The sequence below is a fragment of the Strigops habroptila genome, chromosome 10, assembly GCF_004027225.2.
Source record: "Strigops habroptila isolate Jane chromosome 10, bStrHab1.2.pri, whole genome shotgun sequence".
NCBI classification, from domain to species: Eukaryota; Metazoa; Chordata; class Aves; order Psittaciformes; family Psittacidae; genus Strigops; species Strigops habroptila.
In genome coordinates, this window is record NC_046359.1 from 9,028,332 (window position 1) to 9,048,871 (window position 20,540).

The following is a 20,540-nucleotide window of genomic DNA, read 5'->3' on the forward strand; positions in this document are numbered from 1 at the left end:
ATCACCACATTGACTGAATTGTCCGAGAAAGGTCCAATAAATTCCACATCTTTGGCATACACTAAAGAGATGCAGTATTCCTGCTGCCCGTTTCAGAAGTCAGCCTTTTACAGGATCAGAGCACAAACCAAACTTCCTCCTCAGGCAGGGGTCCTCCTGATGCACAGGGTCACCATCTGTAAACTTCCAAAAAACAATACTCTTTTTTTAAATGGGGCTTTAATCACCTTTCCTTCTCTTAGCAGTAGCTTTGTAGGAGCTACTCATACAAGTACCTGCCAATGAATCAGGCTCTTACGAGAAAGGTAGTTGGAAAGAGACAGGGAAGGGGATGGCTAATGGATGAAAGCTTGGCTGAACAACTGTATTGAGGCCTATTTAATTGGATGATTGCTGTTTCAGATAGCAATTCAAGAGCTGACCCCCAAAAGGTTGTTAGTTTAAAGAGGTTTTTTAATGAAGAAAAGGGGTTTAAATTGTGTGTTAAAATCTTTCACAAAGCCTGCATGGACAGTGTAGGCAAATGCTAGTGATAGGTGAGAGTTTCAAAGTCAATTTATGTTTGAAATGTCCCAGACAACAGGTGATTGGGGCCAGGTAATTTGCATGGGAAGAAATAGCAGTAAAGACAGAAATGGGATTCCTCATTAGTAAAGCAGGACTATGGTCACAGGAGCCTTGCTGTCACTTCGCAATCTCTAGCCATATGACGGGCTTTCACATATAGAATGTCTGGAGTAACCTTTCCTTACAGATTGCTTTTACCAATTTACGTCCTAAACAAACTTTCTTTCTTGAAGACTGTGAATATGAAATCTCATCTCTAAGAATTCATTAACTGGGCTTCCTACGAGGCTACAGCATCAATGGGGAGTGAGGAAAAGGGCTTCTCTCTTATCCATCTCACCAGTGTTAAGGTTACTAATTGTGCAGGGTTCCAGGGATTTACTCCAGAGAACAAGACAGGAATAAGAATCAAATTCTTGCCTTTCTTGTAATAACAAAAAGCAGTCATCACAGGCCCATCAATGCAATAACATAGAACAGATAGATAATGGAATTGATAATAGATAATTGCAATAGAAAATGGAATTTGTTCTGTGTGCTAGAGCAGCTTGGAAGAAATACTAATGTAATAAACCAAATACTGTAGAGTTGAGAAGAAGCTTCGTTTAACTGAAATAATATTGTCAAATAGGTGGCTCGGTAACTGGCTTGAATATGATCCTGTGACCTAGCATAAGTCTTCATGGGGGAAAGAAAAAAACCAAACCACAAAATAAAACCAAACGAAAAAACCAAGCCAGTTTAGAAAAGTTCTGCAAGCAATGATTTTTAATTTTCAAATTTAAATTCAAGTGAAATAACTGGGAAAGAAGAAACAAAACATCGCATTACTAATACCTGTACTTAAAATCTAGGACGGACTCTTGCAGCTCACAAACTTGATCATATACAACTTGGCTTTCCTTGGCTCATGGAAAGAAGAAACGGGCTTTAGGTAGAATACTCAGTTACAGAATAAAGGTGGAGAACAAAACAGGACAGTTTAAAATGGAATAGTCTGGCAAGTAGACTGTGGCAATTTTCCAGTGACGGTTTCTTCACCCCCCATTTCTGAAGCTGAAATTATACTCATTGGCAGCTTTCCTACAGCTCATACCTGTAGCACCTTGGGCACAGGACAGAGTTTTCTTCTTCTTACCTAACACAGGATACCTGGCTGGTAGCCATAGACATCATTAAGCTGTTTGTTTGCAGGGAAGGTCCTAACTGATCTAGAAAAAGCAGGATGCTGCTCTATGTTCTCAAGATGAAAAGATACCAAGTTACATCCACTGCATATTGGAGTCATGCTGTAAACAAGGAGTGCTGGCCCTTGAAATCAGCAAGATAAGTGTATGCCAACCTGCACAATAACACGTCTGTTAAACTGTAGAATTTGATATGTAATGCCAGAACCTTGCATAAAAGGGGAAGTCATTATGAAAATAACCAGATATATCGTCAAAAGAGTTTCTGCTGAAAATGTATTTAGAATTTTTAAATTCTTTGTGTGATAGCATTTTTGCATTCATTAGAATTTATTTGACTGAGGAACACTAAGGAATACATTTCTATTCCCTGACGGGGGGTGCTGGTTGATCAGAAACTGAACATGAGCCGGCAGTGTGCGCTCACAGCCCAGAAAGCCAACTGTATCCTGGGCTGCATCAAAAGAAGTGTGACCAGCAGGTCAAAGGAGGTAATCCTGCCCCTTTGCTCTTGTGAGACCCCACTTGGAGTATTGTGTACATTTCTAGTGTCCTCAGCGTAAAAAGGACATGGAGCTGTTGGATCAAGTCCACAGGAGGACCACGAGGATGATAAGAGGGCTGGAGCACCTCCCGTATGAAGACAGGCTGAGAGAGTTGGGGCTGTTCAGCCTGGAGAAGAGAAGGCTGCGTGGAGACCTCATAGCAGCCTTCCAGTATCTGAAGGGGGCCTACAAGGATGCTGGAGAGGGACTCTTCATTAGGGACTGTAGCAATAGGACAAGGGGAAATGGGTTTAAATTTAAACAGGGGAACTTCAGGCTAGATATAAGGAAGAAGTTCTTTACTGTGAGGGTGGTGAGGCACTGGTACAGGTTGCCCAAAGAAGTGGGCCAGGTTGGACAGACCCATGGGCAATGTGGTCTAGCGTGACGTGTCCCTGTTCACGGCTGGGGTTTGGAATTAGACAATCTTAAGGTCCTTTCCCACCCTAACTTTTCTATGATTCTATGATTCTATGACATTTGCTCATAAAAAAGAAGTAGTTGATACTAATCAACTGCTATTAGAAATCACGGACTAAATAACAGCATTATGTGGAACAGACAATAGCCAATCATTTAGCACTTACTAAAAATAAAATTTTATGTATATTTTCTAATGATTGTTTTATGAGGCATAATTTATGCTGAATCAGAAAGTACGTACACTCATAATTACTAAACATAAACACATTTATTGTGACAAACTGGCTAAATATTTGCCAATAATCCACATACAGTAGGAACAAGGAGAACAGTGAAGACATAAGAACAGCAGGTAAGTGTCTTAAGATGGGCCAGGTTGAAGTGGAAAGAGGCCAAACAAGGCAATCCGGGGGAATGAGGGCCCAGAGAAAAGAAGAAACACGAGTTCCAGAGACCAGAGCTTACTGGGGGGATTTCTAAGCACTAATTCTACTGAAGCGGCCAAAGTGCCCCCAGTAGAGCCCCAGTAAAATTATCTGTATCTATTTTTAGCTCTTGCATTTAGTTATTTATTGAGAAGAGTGAGAGCACTTGTCAGCTTACTAAAACCTTAGCTCATATTTTGCCTTGCTGGGCCCAGGGATTGCAGTCTGAAGAACACTTCTTTTCTGTGAAGCAGGGTATGCACATGTGTGCCTATGCTTGTTTTGAAAGAAACCACAGAGTTCAGTGTGGGAAAAACTACTTTCTTCGTTTTTTAATTGTTGTGTTTCTGCTATTGATTGAAAAGGGAACAAGCACTGAAGAGAAGTTATTCAGGAGGTTAGATTTTAGTACTGGATAGAGAGAATAATGGTCTCTCTAAATGAGTATAAAAATAAAATCCTTCTTCAGTTATTTTTAATCATCAGAGGGCATATTTTAAGAGTGATGAGTATATGCCACAGAAGTGTCTGAAATTAGCAGAAATCTACTGTGACCTTCTTAAGAAATGCTGCAGCATGGGATCTATTTTTTTTCTATTTTTTTTTTGGCCTGGATTTAACAAAAAAAAAAAAAAAAGGGGGGGGGTATGAATGGGATCACAGGAAGGAGTGCAAATTTTACTTATCTTCCATCTTCCCTATTGCTTTCAATTCAAGGCTTAGTTTGGTCTTTCCACCAGATCCTGAGCTTTGTTTTTTTGCTCTAAAGGATTCAAATTTTGATAAAACTCTCTTAAGAGTTTATCTACTCAGAAAAATTCCACCAAATAAGCTAAAAACAAGTCGAATTCCCACATGAATCTTTTTATTCGAGCTTCTAAGGTTTTACAGCTAACTGTCAACCATCTCAAAAGTGAAACAAGCAAAACCAAAACAACACTTTCTTACACTGGAAGAAGGCTATCAACTTAGCATGTAGCAGTAATAAGTATTCTGCCTGTTAAATTCTATTGATTTCAAATCACATCCAGGTATAAATTAATATTTAAGTATGTATTTTCTTCCTTGATATGCTTAACTGCCCAAGTGTGGCAGCAGGATTTAAAAAAAAAAAATAAATAAAAAAAATGACATTTTCACTTTCTGCAGAGGAATACTCAGTGGAGACAACCCCAAATGTATTCAGTGACTGGTAGATATTTTATAGAAAAAACAAACCTTTTGAGAAGGAATAAGCAGGACTTCTCATGTTTCCTAAAAGACACTTTTGACTTGAAGGTTCCTGTTTTCTATCCTGAAGCAAAATAGCAAAGTTGTCACAAGCAATGACATACCTTTATCTGAAAACTTGACATTGAATAAAACCTATGGTATGTATATTGCCTCAGAACATAATATTACAATAGCTCTCGCAGCTACCCAGATGATTTTATAGGTTCTTTAAAGGCTTCCTAAAAAGTCTGCATGTTCCTCCTATTCACTCCTGTCAATGATTTGATGCAAAAAAGTCACCCAGTACTTCCAACATAGCCTCCAGAAGCTGCAGAACTAAAATAAATAGTGTAAATTATGCAAGTATTCTGCCAACCTGGAGTTGAGATAATATTTGTATGAAATTAACAAGTTCAATGAATTAGTAACTAAATGAAAAGCAATACATCATATCCTGACAATGAATATGGAAAATAGCAATGAGCAATTGAAGAGTTTCTGCATGTGGATGGTGGTTGGAATATGGAACAAGGGACTGAGACCAGCAATTTAGTTGATGTTTATTAGCTCAGGAAAGAGTCAGCAACAAACATGCAGCAACAAATTGTATTTTTGTTTGCTTGTAATAGAGACATACGGATCTCATTTATATTTCATAAATTTCACTATTTTCTGAACTAGTCTTTTCCTGGCATTTACCAAGTTTGTGTTCTTACGCATTAGAAATTTGCAGCAAAACATGCTAAAATATTATTTTCTTGTAGTACCTGAAATTGGCTAAAATAACAATTTTTACATCCAGAGACTATCAACTAATGTGGAGTCTTATTTGGAAAAAATGACCTTTCAAGCTAAATACGCACATGTTTTTGCCTGATTAATTCTAGTTTAAAGCTATTTAAAATTCCTTAAATTAAAATTTATTTTTATTTTATGCTTGTAGTTAGGAGGCAAAAATATACTATTAGCTATTACACATTTCACATTACAACAGCAATCACTCTATTACCAAAAATGTGATAAATCAGTCCGTGGTCTGAAGTTTTTTTCCTCTCTGCACCTCTAGCAACAATTATCTCCACAAGATACATCTATTAGCGATTCCTAGGCTTTCCAGGGAATGGAAGCAGATGCCACCGTTCCATGACGACTTTCCGCTGCTGTTCTGGTATGACAGAAGCATGAGCTGCCTGATAGCTCAGGTGTTAAGTACTTAGAATTCCAGATATTCCTAAATTATTCTATGTCTAGATAGATATATTTTAAACAATTACACAGTTCTGTTAAAACCATATTTCAAATAAATGTTTGAGCAAATATAGCTGCTCCCAGATTAATTCCATTTTACTTAAGTCTGGAGAATACAGAGACTTCATTCATTTGGTGCTCAGCTATGCGACAAACCTTAGAATAAGACAGGGTATTATATTCTACAGATTGATTCCATGTCTTCTTGTCTTGAAAACTGTTAGCAATTGAAAATCAGCATAAAAGGGAAGGATGGGGAAATGATTGCTTCCAATTTCAAGCAATGCAACTCCTACCTAAAAGCTTTGTTTTTCCTGCTCATCTAGAATTTGAACACCATTAGTTTCTGAAACATGAAAAGAATCCAAATTGAAACAACTAAGCTTGAAATCCTGTAATACATAAGAAGCCTTAAAACAAAACCAGAACATTTTATGAATAATAATATAAAATGTCCTACTTTTTTTTCTTATGCTTACACTTCTACTAAGACCACAGGAAAACAGTTAGCTACAAAAATGCTGACTGAAAACAGTTCTTAATCCGTATTTTTTGGCTTTGCAAAGGGATGCCCTGCGTCAGAGAGATCCCTTTGCAAAAGGGATCAATAAACTTAAGAGTATATTTTGCTTAAACTCATGAATTATTGTTGTTTACTCACTCCTTCTAAGTCTGCAAGCAGAGTTCATTCATAAACACGGCAGCAATTTCTTCGTAGGCTATTTTGGGTCTTAATGCGATTTTGGTTAACCTGGTTCCAAATGTTCAAGACAAGTCAGTCACCTGCCTCCCCAATCTTTTTCAGCTGTACAGAAACTCCCTAGCAAAAATACGAGCACATGTTCAACCATTTTGGAAAGCATTTTGTCAACACCAATATATATTGAAAATTATTTAAAATTTGAAAAATATGTAAGAGATGCGGTTTACCGTGAATAAAAACACATGTAAGAATTAATGACTTGCAATGAAAGTTCCCCCCAAATCTTCCAAATAACTACAACAGGGCAAATGAAACAATGGCTTTGGGCTAAGTTTTTACTGCGAGCTAGAAAGACTAGAAAGTCATAGATACACTGTACATTCAACCAGTGCAGGCTATATAGGATGTAAAAATTGCTCATGGTTATGAAATTTGCTAATTTGCCTTAAAAAACAAAACACAAATGAACTACACACCACAATGCTCAGAATATCTATATATATTCTACATATACTGTCTGGACACATATATACATCATTTTGAAAGTATGGCATTCTCTAAAGAAAACTACAAAGAGTTACCAGCTGTAATGGCTACATGAAACAAACCAATCATGTCCGCAGCTGCAATTAAAACACTCTTATACAATACTATGTCAATGTATTTTTCTGCAAAACTTTGTAATAAGATATTTTCAGATAGTTTCCTTACTGTACAAGTAAGAAACACACAACTATTTATTTCTCTGTGGAATTTTTTGGTGTTCATGAGTTAGGGCAGACAGGAAATACAGAACTGAGGTAAGTAGAATCAACTATAAAATATGATAGTTCAAAAGTAACTTTCAATCCCAAAACTAACAAGAGTGGCTTTTTTGGCACTGGCAGGAAAAAGTTTGTTTTTTAAGAACAGATTTTAAGTAATTCTAACTTTCATATTTATGTTAAGTTTCACAAATGCTTATGGGCATCTTAATGTATGTGATCATCATTATGTATGCTTTCCACTTTCCTGTTGGTTTATTGCTCCAAAACTAATACCTGAAAACAAATTGAGAGTAGGCTTTGTATTTGATCATACATGATGCATGATCAAATACACATCTTACCACTGAACTAAAAAGGAAGACTGCTGTATGCAAGAGGGAGGAGTATAGCACCTTGGTTCTTCCACCGAACATTCAGTTTAAAACACAAACATTGCTTTACTTGCAGCATTTGACCTTTCTTACATAAAAGTGTAATAAATTGCAGAGAGGTAAAGTACACAATAAACAAAACATCAAAAGCCCACAATTCTAAACGGAAGTTTAAAATACCTACTTCAGCTCCTCCCAGATGTGTAATGAATCATAGAATCAGCTAGGTTGGAAAAAGCCTTTAAGATGCATCAAGTCCAACCATTACCCCACACTGCCAAGACCACCACTAAAACCGTATCACTGAGGGCCTCATCTACACGGGTTTTTGAACACTTCCAGAGATGGTGATTCCACCAGTTCCCTGGGCAGCCTGTTCCAATAACTGATTACACTCTGTGTGAAGAAATGTTTCCTAATATCCAACCTAAACCTTCCCTGGTGCAGCTTGAGGCTGTTACCCTCTTGTCCTATTGCTTGTAACTTGGGAGGAGACCTGACCCCACCTCACTACAACCTCCTTTCAGGTAGTTGTAGAGAGTGATAAGGTCCCCCCTGAGCCTTCTCTTCTCCAGACTAAACAACCTCAGTTCTCCTAGTCGTTCCTCCATTAGACTTTTTCTCCAGACCCTTCACCACCTTTGTTGCCCTTTTCTGCACCTGCGCCACCACCTCAATGTCTTTCTTGTAGTGAGGGGTACAGAACTGAACAGAGTGTTCTAGGTATCGCCTCATAAGTGCCCAGTAGGGGGGACCAATCCAGTACCATAGACTTGTATACATCTAAGTGGAGCAGGAGGTCGCTAACCATTTCTTCCTGGATTACGGGGATTTTAATATGAAGTCAGGACATGACACAGTTCTTCAGCAACAAGACCTCACACACTGTTCCTGGAATGCACCTTTGGAAATGTCAGCACACCAATGCCATTTTTAAAAGGACTGAACAAAGGTACCACAAAGAGATTCCAAAGCGGGCAACGACAAAAAAAGCCTCAAAAGCAAACTTCACCTTTGTCTCATTTTTAGGAAAAGATTATTCTCTCTCAAATCCTCTATTTTCTAAACTCCAATGCAACTTCTCTCATGTAAGCAGCACTAGAAACTCTGGTGTTGACTTATAGCCTCCAGTACAGTGCAACTTTAAAACTGCGGATACGAGCCTTACTGTGAGCTAGTATATATCTTGCAGGGCTATTACTGTTCTCTGCTGCTAGGAAAGTTCAATTTTTAGCTTTAACTACAAATACACAATACATCACACTAAAGTACCTTACAATGGAAGTAGCATGTCTCCTAATGCAGTGAAACAACAGAACATATGAAAGCCTTCATGAATGTGAACAAAGTGAACTCTCTCTCCAATTCTATATTTCATTTATTTACTGATAGCATTTTTTTCAATATTTTCTATAGCCCACAGGGGCCTTGCAAAGTCAATCCTTCTTTTTAATAGAAAAATAACATTTCTGAGAGATTTGAATTATGTCAGGAGATAAGTAATTCACAGACTGCTTTATGACTGACACATACACACCCAGAGATGCAAGGAGATTAAATCCTGTGGCTACTTGAGGCATGAACCCACTGTGTGTCAATCTTTCTCCATTTGTTTCTGGAGACTGACACCGTGCAGGGCTCACCAGTCAGAAATGCATCAATCCTTCAGAGAAACAGAAGAGAGAACTTTCATTTGCATTCACTTAAATAGATGAGATCAGCAATGAATTCCATCAGAAATGAACACTTCTGGGGATGCTGCTTTTATTACCTCTGCAGTGATAAGGATGGCATTTACAGAACAGTCCTTTGAAAAGCAAGTGCACAAATCATTTCAGGCATATAGGTAGTTACGAGTTACTGCAGCCAGTTTCTCCACTCTTCTGAAATCAGAATTAGAACTCATAGCTCTAATTTATAATAAGGCTAAGTGCCCACCTGGCGGAATAGTGCTTATATGGCTAACATTTCTGGTTGAAAACATATTCCACCACATCAACAATGCTTACCAGTTCAACCTCCCCAGATCTTGTTCTCCACAATGTATTTAGAATTGCATGCATTTCTGCATTGCGGAATTCTTCAGCTGCCTTGCTGAATTATAGGATATATATATACAATTTCCAGTATCTGTCTTCACCCTAAATAGGAATATTGAGTATGCTGAGCAAGTTTAAGTTTAATATTTTGTTTAAATATATTGTTGCATGCAATGCATTCACCACATAGCTCGTCAGGTAAATGAGCTGGAGTATTTCCTAAATTGGTTTCCCAGACAATAGACTTGCACGGAATACTGCTCTTCAGTTTGGATTTTTTTTTTTCACTTCTTTAAAAATGTACTGAATAAATTTCTAGTCTTTTTAATTAAAAAAAAAAAATTAAAAAAAAAATCACCATTTTGCAAGGAGAAGTCTTTAATCTCACCCGATGATATGTTTAAGGAATCACTTGGGTCTGGTTACCCACTAAGTGTGTCTACCACTTAAGGTAGATTTCTTTAATGTAATCCACACCTCTTTTGAAGGCAATAACATGTTCACCTCTGTTATTTTAGGTGTCAGGCCTTGAATGTACTTCTTTATGTAGTAGCCTTACACTGCAAATTATATTCAAACATGGAAAAATTCCCATTCCACTAGTTAGTGGAAATTTTTCAGACGTGGGCTTACCAGTGGTTGCCATTAATTCATATGCTTTTGCAATCCAGTTCCTTGGGTTTCCTTGCTTTTTCAGTCATCTCTAATACATCTTAACCTTCACTTTATGTCTTGGTTTCCTGACAGGAAAATCTCAGATGCTTCATGAACTCTGCCGTATAACAGATTTTTCTCCCTCGCATTTAGTAAATGCCATATAATTAAGAGTAACACTCTCTGTCAAAGCTTTCAGGTCTACCTGAACACTTTTTATCTGAAATTCCTACAATGCTTCTAGCTTTCTGATACTGAGTCTTGAAATCTTTATGTCGGCATGGCATTTATTTCTACATGTATGCCTTCTTCCCCTTGTTATTCTGCTGCATTGTTGCACCACTTCCTCTCTTGCTGTGTTTGTCATAGCGAGAGCACAAAAATTTATAAAATCATTTTGAGAAAGCTAACAGAAGTTTCCACTACTACTTGCTGTCCGGAAACAAATATTACATAAAATATTACATAAAAATTCTATATCATAAAGCTGAGCATCTTAGTACATTCAGAAGAAAGGCAATACTGTTTTCACTATTAATAAAGAAAAATGGAACACATTCACAAAGAATAAGATTGCCAATGTTATATACCCAATTGGTCATTTTAATTTATTTATTGTCATTGAAACATTTTTGCTATAAAATTTTGGTAGTAGAAACATTAAGATGTTTTAAAATTGGATTAATTCTTCATTTCCTGAAGCTCAGACACTTTAAACTACATGTGCTTAAGCTGCAGTAATAAACACACCACTGTAAGATAAATGGTAAACAAAGACCCCAAATCACCCTCTAGGGTAACAAAAATAAGGCAGGAATAAAGGTTATATGAGCTTGGTTAAAGAGGGAAGTAGCTATTATTTCCTGCACTTAAACATACTTGCATACATTTGTCTGTTTTGTACTCACAATATGCTGCATACTGTGAAAGACACAAATGAATAGATTGGCTATGTTAAAGATGCTAACACAGTACAGTAAAAAATATTTTATAGGATAAATTTGGGATGAGCTGTATAAGAAGCAAATCATGAAGTCAGAGCTCTGGTATATCCCACATACCAAATATACAGCAATAAAACTTTTATATGTTCCCTTCATGCTGTTTTATATCAAATAGTTAATAGAGAAAAACTGTATTAGAAATGTTTTTGAAGTTTAAAGATGTTTCATTATTGGTATCTTTTTTATATTAATTCTACCGTATAACTAGCTACTGTGGTGTCATGTGAAAGTCTTTTCATGAGAAGTACAACCTCATCAACCAAAAAATTACCAACATTTACATATGTTTTCAAAATTGCATGCAATAAGGTGATAGTCTTTTATGCATTATCACACATATATAGACAAACTGATATGAAGATATGCGTGAAGTCCAGTATCTCGCAAGAGGGCCTAGCTGTTTCCCTGCCAGGAACACAGCTCCCGGAGATAAGATAATCCTCAGATTTCCCACAAGGCCTGCAGCTACCTGCAGATTATCTTGTAGCTCTATAGCCTCCTGCAGATCTGTCAGCTTCATGGTTAGATAAGGAAGATCAGAAAACAAGGAAGTCAACAGCTAGTACAGAAGCACATCATCCAAATGGGGACAGAAACCATAAGTAGAAGAAAATAATAGCAAGTAGAGCAGACCTGCAAGGCAAATTAGTTTTTTCATTCTCTCCCCCACCATTATTTCATAAGCTGGGAGAGGGAATGATTAGAAAGAAGAATTAGTATTCTAATCTGGTTTAATACCTCAATGGGCAACAGATACTGAATGGAAACAGTATTTCATAGAACTGTAATTGATTGGGAGATGCAGAAATGGAAGCAGGAAAAATTACTTGATCTGTGAGAAACTAATAACAAGAAAAGCAGTACAAGTGAGGAAAGCCATGATCGATTCATTCAGAAACAGCACTGGAAACTGGACTCAGCAGAAATGGGAGTCACAGTCCATACTTCTATGAGTGGAATGTACAGCATGTGTGTAAGAGACAAAGGGAGAGAGAAAAGGGAGAGAATGAGTGAGAGAGAAAATGAAAGGAAGAGAGAATAAGAGGGAGGATGCTGGCTCGTGGAAAGTCAATGGCATCACTTTCACTAAATCAACAGAGCCAATGTTTTACCTGATAAAATGAAGTAACAACCTGCTGCGTATATGAGGAAAGTGAAAATTATTTCATTTGTGGAACAGATACTTTTTCCTGCTTTATTTAGTCTAAATGAGGAGAGAAAATTGTATTGCTTTGTTCCACTCATTGCTGATCTTTTATTTTTTTTTAACACTTCATACTTGTTTCTTCAGTAGGCTTTTAGAATTCATAAGAAAGCTTCTAGGAATTATAAATTCATTGAGGGTTGCTCCAATGAAAAGATATATAAGGAAATATATGCCTACTTTTGCTTCAATAATTTGTAGAATAATTGTCTTCTTTCTCTTTAAGCCTTTGTTGGTGTTATTTTTTTAGGATGATCAATATTATTTCCTGTCATAGGGCTTTTGCTGTCAAAACGCAAAAACTCTGTCCTTTTGATTTCTTCTTCCCTCCCAACCCCCTCCGTCAAAACCACTCTTAACAGGAATAATTCTGTGTCTCCTAGTGCATGGAGGTTCACCTGTGATGAAAACTGTAATCAGCTATGAAGCATTTATGTTTCTCTCCCACATTTTCAACTAAAATGAGTGGGAAAGCTTGAAAAGCAAAAATAAAACAAGAAGGAAACCCAGAATGGGTTTAAGGAAGCCAATAGGATGCAAGAAAGCCAACAGAATGCTGAGTTACATCAAGGGCATGACCAGCAGAGATAAAGATGCCATTATTCCACTCTACTCAGTGCTCATCAGGCCACACCTGGAATACTGTGTTCAGTTTTGGTCCCTGCTACACAGAAAAGATGCAGGCAGGCTAGAGAAGGTCCAGAGAATGGCCACAAAGGTGATCCAAAGACTGGGAAGCCTGCCATATGAGGAAAGGCTGAGAGCTTTCTTTGTTCAACCTAGAGAAAAGAAGGCTCGAGGGAGACTTTATCACCATGTTCCAGTATTTAAAAGGTGGCTACAAAGATGGACTTCCTTTTTTCAAGGAGTCCCATGGAAAAGAAAAGGGATAATAGGCACAAGTTACTCATGGGAAGATTCCAACTGGACACAAGAGGAAAATTTTTCACAGTGAGAACAATAAGCCATTGGAATAATCTTCCCAGGGAAGCGGTGGATTCCCCAGTGTTGGACACCTTTAAGATTTGACTGGAACAGGGTGCTGGGACATCTAGTCTAGGTCATACTTTGCCAAGAAAGGTTGGACCAGATCATCCCTGAGGTCCCTTCCAACCCGGTATTCTATGATTCTATAATTCTATCACTACGATAGCTGTGTGACCTTGATAATTACAAATATGAATATTACAGATGATATTTCAGATGAGCAGAGCTGTAAAAATCTAAATTAGTAAAATTTAGACTAAAGCAAAGAAATTACAATGGCAAGGGACTACATTCCACCTTTATATTGAAGAGGCATATTTGGTATGCTACCTGCTATTTTAAATATATTTCCAACACTGAAGTTTCTATTCTTCCTTTATAATTTTATTTTCCAGACACAAAATTATCAATGTTAAAAAATAATCCACAGATACTTTGTCCCAATTTCCCATTTCTTAACCCAGTATTATCACTATGTAATGCGTTACACAAATCCTACTTTTGCTTGGTTTTTAACACAATAGAAATGTTTGTCAATATATAGCTATGAATTAGAAAATACACAGTTTCAACTGATCCTTATGAATGTAGTCTACCAGAATAGTTAATACCACATTTTTCTGTTGAGGAAAAGGGAGGAAGAAGAAAGAAAATACCTCTCTTACCCTTGAACTTCTGCTATTCAACTATAGCTTTTGGTAATGGTGTGCAATATGCTAAACACTTTTACACTAGAGCCATTTAGAAATGCGATGAATGAAAGATGTGGGCTGACCTTTTACTGTCATGATCCACAAACTCATAAGTTATTACTCACTGCCACAACTCCAACAACTACAGCTTTTTGAAGTTTTCTCTTACACACATTGTCCCTCCACTTACCTAAAGTGGGCTCCAAATCAAAAAATGTACAGCACTGTAAACATATGAATTGGATTATACTCATGATGAGGAAGAAAAGTTCAAAAAGTGCCTGTCTAATGCAAGCATTCAGGTAGAAAACAAAAGCACATCTAATATTAGTGTCATTTTCAAGATAATTTCATTCTGAAATACTATATATATCTTGAGAACTACAGTGGTTTGCTGGAGGAGTTTCTTATCAACATACTGCATTTTGTGCAAATAGTATTGCAGTTTCTCTACCAGTCCCATGCAAAGCAACTGCTCTTTCAGAAATGGATTTTGTAAATTCACTTAATGGCCTCAATGTAGTGAATTTTAACTGCCTAAGAGAAATGAAGTTAAAAAAAAAAAAAAATAAAATTCATCTGCTGCCTGAACATGTTCTCACATATAAGAAAGTAATAACAACCATAGATGGAATGGAAATTAACTCTATAATAGACTCCCAACTTACTGAAACTGTCAGCAAAGTGCAAAACGAAAGAAACTCTCATTTAGAAATTTGGAATTGATTCTAAAAGGGCAACACAGGTCATTCAGAAATATTATGAGTCAGTAAGACTCCTGTAAGAATACTGGCACCAACAATCCTATTCCAGGGAACCATGCACCAGATTTAGCAGACAACACAGAATTCGTCTAGGTACCAAACCCTTCTAGAAATTAAATACAAATCTGTAGAGAGCGCATGCTGCAAAAAGTTTGCAAAGAAAACCCTATCACACATCATCGTCAACCATCAGCAGACCAACTAAAACACATAAGAAATGTGAGAAGAAAGAATCCAGAAGGCACCAGCAAAGTTCAAGGCCATTCTAGATGCTGCAGCCCCCTCAAACATGGCCCATGCACCTTCTAGAGTTACCAAACTACTTGAAGATAATTAATCCCTTATTTAGCTTTAGTTAATCATTTTCACAGTCTCCTAATTCCAGAAAAAACTTAGCATAAAAACAATCGAACAGCAATGCATTTAAAAGCAGAATGGAAATGTGCTACTGGGCTTAAAGGTCTAATTTATTAATGCATTTAGATCTTGATCTGCCAGAACAATAAATGAGCAATGTATCCTCTTAAAAAGATTCTTGTTCAACATCTTTGACAGTGACATGGACAGTGGGATTGAGTGCGCTCTTGGCAAGTTTGCCGATGACACCAAGCTGTGTGGTTCAGTTGATACGCTGGAGGGAACGGATGCCATCCAGAGGGACCTTGACACACTCGTGAAGGTGGGCTGATGCCAACCTTATGAAGTTTAACCAAGCCAAGTGCAAGGTCTTACACCTGGGTTGGGGCAATCCCAGGCACTGCTACAGGTTGGGTAGAGAAGAGATTCAGAGCAGCCCTGCAGAGAAGGACTTGGGGGTGTTGGTTGATGAGAAACTGAACATGAGCCAGCAGTGTGCGCTCACAGCCCAGAAAGCCAACCGTATCCTGGGCTGCATCAAAAGAAGCGTGATCAGCAGGTCAAAGGAGGTGATCCTGCCCCTCTACTCTGCTCTCCTGAGACCTCACTTGGAGTACTGCGTACAGTTCTAGTGTCCTCAACAGAAAAAGGACATGGAGCTGTAGGAGCAAGTCCAGAGGAGGGCCACGAGGATGATAAGAGGGCTGGAGCACCTCCCGTATGAAGATAGGCTGAGGAAGTTGGGGCTGTTCAGCCTGGAGAACAGAAGGCTGTGTGGAGACCTCAGAGCAGCCTTCCAGTATCTGAAGGGGGCCTATAAGGATGCTGAGGAGGGACTCTTCACTAGGGACTGTAGTGGTAGGACAAGGGGTAATGGCTTCAAACTTAAACAGGGGGAGTTTAGATTAGATATAAAGAAGTTCTTTACAGTGAGGGTGGTGAGGCACTGGAATGGGTTGCCCAAGGAAGTTCTGAATGCTCCATCCCTGGCGGTGTTCAAGGCCAGGCTGGATGGAGTCTTGAGTGACATGGTCTAGTGCAAGGTGTCCCTGCCCATGGCAGGGGGGTTGGAACTAGATGATCTTAAGATCCTTTCCAACCCTAACTATTCTATGATTCTACGATTCTATGAGATACGGAAAAATCTGCACACCTGAACTCGCTCTGACTTAATTTCATACTAAATATGGCTACACAGTACTTTCCACATTCATTATGGACATATAATAACAAAAGGCCCAATGCAAGTCTTGGAAAAATATTCAACACATAGAGCCTCTGTTGTCACATACAGCGAGTCTGCAGCCATCAAAAGAAACAGGAATGAGTGTTACTGTCATCTACTCATTCAGCCAAGTCCGTATTACCTGGCAACACAGATGTCACCTCTAGATTTCCTTTATTACCATAGTATACTTAAGTATTCTTCAGCCAGCTTTTTCTGTTTCAAAGAAGTACAATACACATCTCTTCCAACTTTGCAAATAGGAAAAGATCCACGGGTCAATCAAATATTGATTCAAAATACTGATTTAATCACACACACAAAATCATTTTTTTCTCTTTGAATTTCACATATGATGATTGATTCTGTGAGCAAATCTCTCCAAACAGCATTTACATACGCAAATGTTGGCTCAACTGTATTCCATAACCCACAAAACTGCCAAATATCAAAGACATTCTGTGATTTGGTATCCTACACATGATACTGTAAGCTGTAACAAAAAGCACTAGTTGTGTATGTCAAAAGACCCATTCTGATCTTAGTGTTCATGGGTTTATAACTAAAGTTGAGCACATGGAGGATCTTTTTTCTTTTTGTTAGTTAAGGACATATTTTGCACTGTGTCACCTGGTTTCTCCTTTGTATCTTCAGTAGACTGAAACAGGGAAATACAAGAACTGCTGGAAGCTCTATTATAATGAGCTATGCTTAGAGTAAGAAAGGTGCCACACATTTAGGTACACAAGGTCCTTCTTCAGTAAAATGCAATGATGTTCTACTGTTCAAACACCTGTTTCTGCTGAAAAGGTTGTTCACTGAGAACAATGGCATTAATGATACTCTATTTTCATAAATATTTAAAATGTGAGAGATATAAACTGAGACCTGATGTCACAAGGTGTCCTCTCTGTCCTTGAGCTTTTCACACAACAGCAGTGGAAAGTGCTTTGGCAGAACCAGGCACCGCCTGGATTGACCTCTAATGTTTACTATTCAGAAACCCTTCCACAACGAAGTATACCCTTTCCAAACCACTGGCAAAAGGCAGCACACTGACATTACTTATAGCGCTACTTATCCCCCACCACTGCTCTTTCCCTTCTCTGTAGAGACAATCATCTATGTTGCTGCTCCAGTTATGACATTCCTTTTTAGTCATTTTCGGTTATGCTCATCAGCTCACACACCAGTGTTCAACAACACTTCTAGTCATGTTTGTTTGTTTCTTGAATGCATACATAAATAATTTCAGGGAAGCATCTGTATGGATGGATGCAGTCAAAGCCAAATTCAGGTGAAGCCTATGCTCCAAGCCTCAAGCCTATGCTCCAGTCAAATGTAAGCTAACTCTGATTTAGAAGCTGTCTCAGTGGAGACACTGAGGACACTGGAAACACTGTCAAAAAGAGATGGTACTGGATTGGGAAACAGAAGACTTAATTCTATCTCTATTTTGCTACTGACTGAATAAGCCAGGCTACTGATTCCCATCACATCATTTGTCTGCCTTATTCATTTAGACCATAAGCTCTGCAAGGAAGGGACTAACTCTTACAAACCGCTAGCAAAGAGCTTCATCACACAAAGGAATTTTGAGTTCTCCAGAAAGGGGAAGCCTGTATTAATATAATACTGCTTCTATTACCAGCAGTAAATTTCAAATTGTTCGCATTGAGCAAAACTGTCAATCAATAGTTACTACATATTTTACTTCCAGAAGGCTTGTTACTAATTTTGCCATTCCTGGAGGCAAGGACAATATTATCATAAGCAGTCACCTCCTGTTGCAACACTGCAGTGTTCCTGATACGCAACTACCACCTGTTCATTCCTTTGGTGACGGTTACAGTTCTGTTCTTTTTTCACCCTTATGACTGCCACAGGAAGATCTTACCACTGTTCTCATATACTCATGACAGCCTTCTGAAAGAATTCCTATTTTGGGTATATATTAATTAATCACTTCTATTCATTCCAAAGTGAACTGTAATCAGCAGGGAGCTCTTCATCATTTTTCAGAATATTTAGCACCCTTACAGTGACACCATTTGCTGTGCTTTTAAGAAGCAGCTTATTGCTCTAACTCCTTATGAGAACCAAATTTGGAGGTCTCATTCTTCATCCAGTCATTACCAATCTTTCCTTACCATGCCTCTAATTTCACTACTTGCCCCTTAGTCACTAGCTAAGACACTGATTTCCCCTGTGCAGAGTTGAATCAGTGTCTAATCTTCCTCTCATTTTTCAAGGACAAAACATTTATCGGATGTACCAAATTAAATGTCTCCACACTTCTTTCTACAGTTTCTCTAGTGTTGTTGTTGATATCAAATTACCTATTTAAGACCTCAACTTGGCACTTTCTTTCTTATAATAATTTCTCTTTAATGTTTCTCCATTCCAGCTTCTTTTTTTTTGTTTGTTTGTTTGTTTTTACAGATTTCAGCTACCATGAAAGATTTTTCCTTCTCTCCAAACAGAAAAACAAATGCAGTTTTTGCATTCTCGGTTATGTTTTGTATCAGCTGCCTGAGTTCCTAAAATAACTGTCAAGCCAAATCTACTTGTTCTGTGAGCTGTGAAACCAATAAAGTTTGCTATCCTGGAGTATTTCCTGTATCCCTGCTCCATAATCCTGCAATTATCCTGCAAGCTTTTCCCATGTCCTCTATAATCTCATTATCTGTAATACTGTCAGTTCTCCTTCCTGACCTCTAGATTCACCCACAGTATCTTGGGCAAATAAGTTCAAAAGTAATTTATGAAAAATGGAAGGACAAAATGGTCTTACTAGAAATTCTACATTACCATAAAATGAAATAACTTAAAAGTGTCAACTGAGTACCAGTCTATGTTTTGTTTTGGTTTGTTTTATTCTGCATGCAAATCCCTAGGTCTAGAAAACAAGAGCTAGTTAATTTGTTCATATGTGATGTTCATTCTGAAATTACAGATGCAAGATAAATGCCAGCAGTTAGTATTTCAGTAGCAGTCAAGTTTTACCAGCATTCAGCTTCTTATGCAAAAAGCCCCAAACGGCCTACCATAGGAACTCAAACACCTCAAACCCTCAACTGTTCTTTTTATGCAGACAAATTTCCACAATAAAGAAGTACACATACACAAATATATGACAGAAAATACTGCAAACACAGAAGCAGAGTAAAATACACTTCATTAAATATCGAGAATAAAAATACAGTTGATACACCACTGACTATATTAATCCTTGCAATATTTAAGGCAATTAAATAAGGGCATATGGATTACACCATCTGAAACAGCTTCTGAACTTCCTAGCTGCTTCAGAAGCCGAAAGTCAAAGCAATGAGTCTAGGTTCAGTTTCCTAAGTAATAAAAATACTTGGCTACACATGGTAATTCTGACATTCAAATGAAATTAATTCAATCAGCAGCAGACTTGTATACTTGAAAAGCAATTTTTAATTTACCCTGACAACAGACTGTATGTTGTAGCTGACAACAAACTTGGTTGCAAGTGTAAAAGTGGGCTCAAAATCTGCTTAATGCTGACATAAAATGGCAGTAACAGCAACACCTCAGCTTCTCAGGAAATGCTACGTGGTTCAGAAGCTTCTGACAGAACAACACAGACACCAAATCTAGCAAACGACAATTTCTAGAATTCACTTTTTTTTTCCTTACATTTTTATATATATGTTTTCACATATAAGTAAATGAGGCACAATGCTGTTTATGCCATGAATATGGGTATCGATACTATCCACAGGTGACGTACTGGTGTCTGACAACAATTCACATTTCCATACCTTCCTTTGTGTGTTGGAACTCCCTAAAACCCTTTGCAAAGCAATAAATATCATACTCAAGGAGAAATAGTGATAGGTCATCAATACAGTAGTGACTTTCTGTACCCAGGCTTAGCAGCCATCCGAAGTACAGCAGTACTTCTGAAATATGAGTGCCAATTAATTTGAACTAGTTCTGCCTGTGAGGGATCGTTTATATAATCACCTGCATTACTACAGATTGCATCTGCAGTTTTTTGATACCACTGCAGAAGGACAGCAATTTCATTAAATCAGTATCTGTACTTTGTCGAGAGGCCAGTAGATTTCCCCAAGTTCCCCAAATGTCTCAAGCGTGTGATCTTATGCTAAGCCCTGACAATCTGAGCAAAC

The 20,540-nt window shown here is 37.9% G+C and overlaps 1 protein-coding gene across 1 annotated transcript in view; it reads right to left on the bottom strand.

The window, feature by feature from the left end:
* The window catches only part of PRKN (parkin RBR E3 ubiquitin protein ligase), a 568,831-nt gene that overhangs the window by 547,360 nt on the left and 931 nt on the right, over positions 1 to 20,540 (bottom strand). The window lies entirely within an intron of this gene.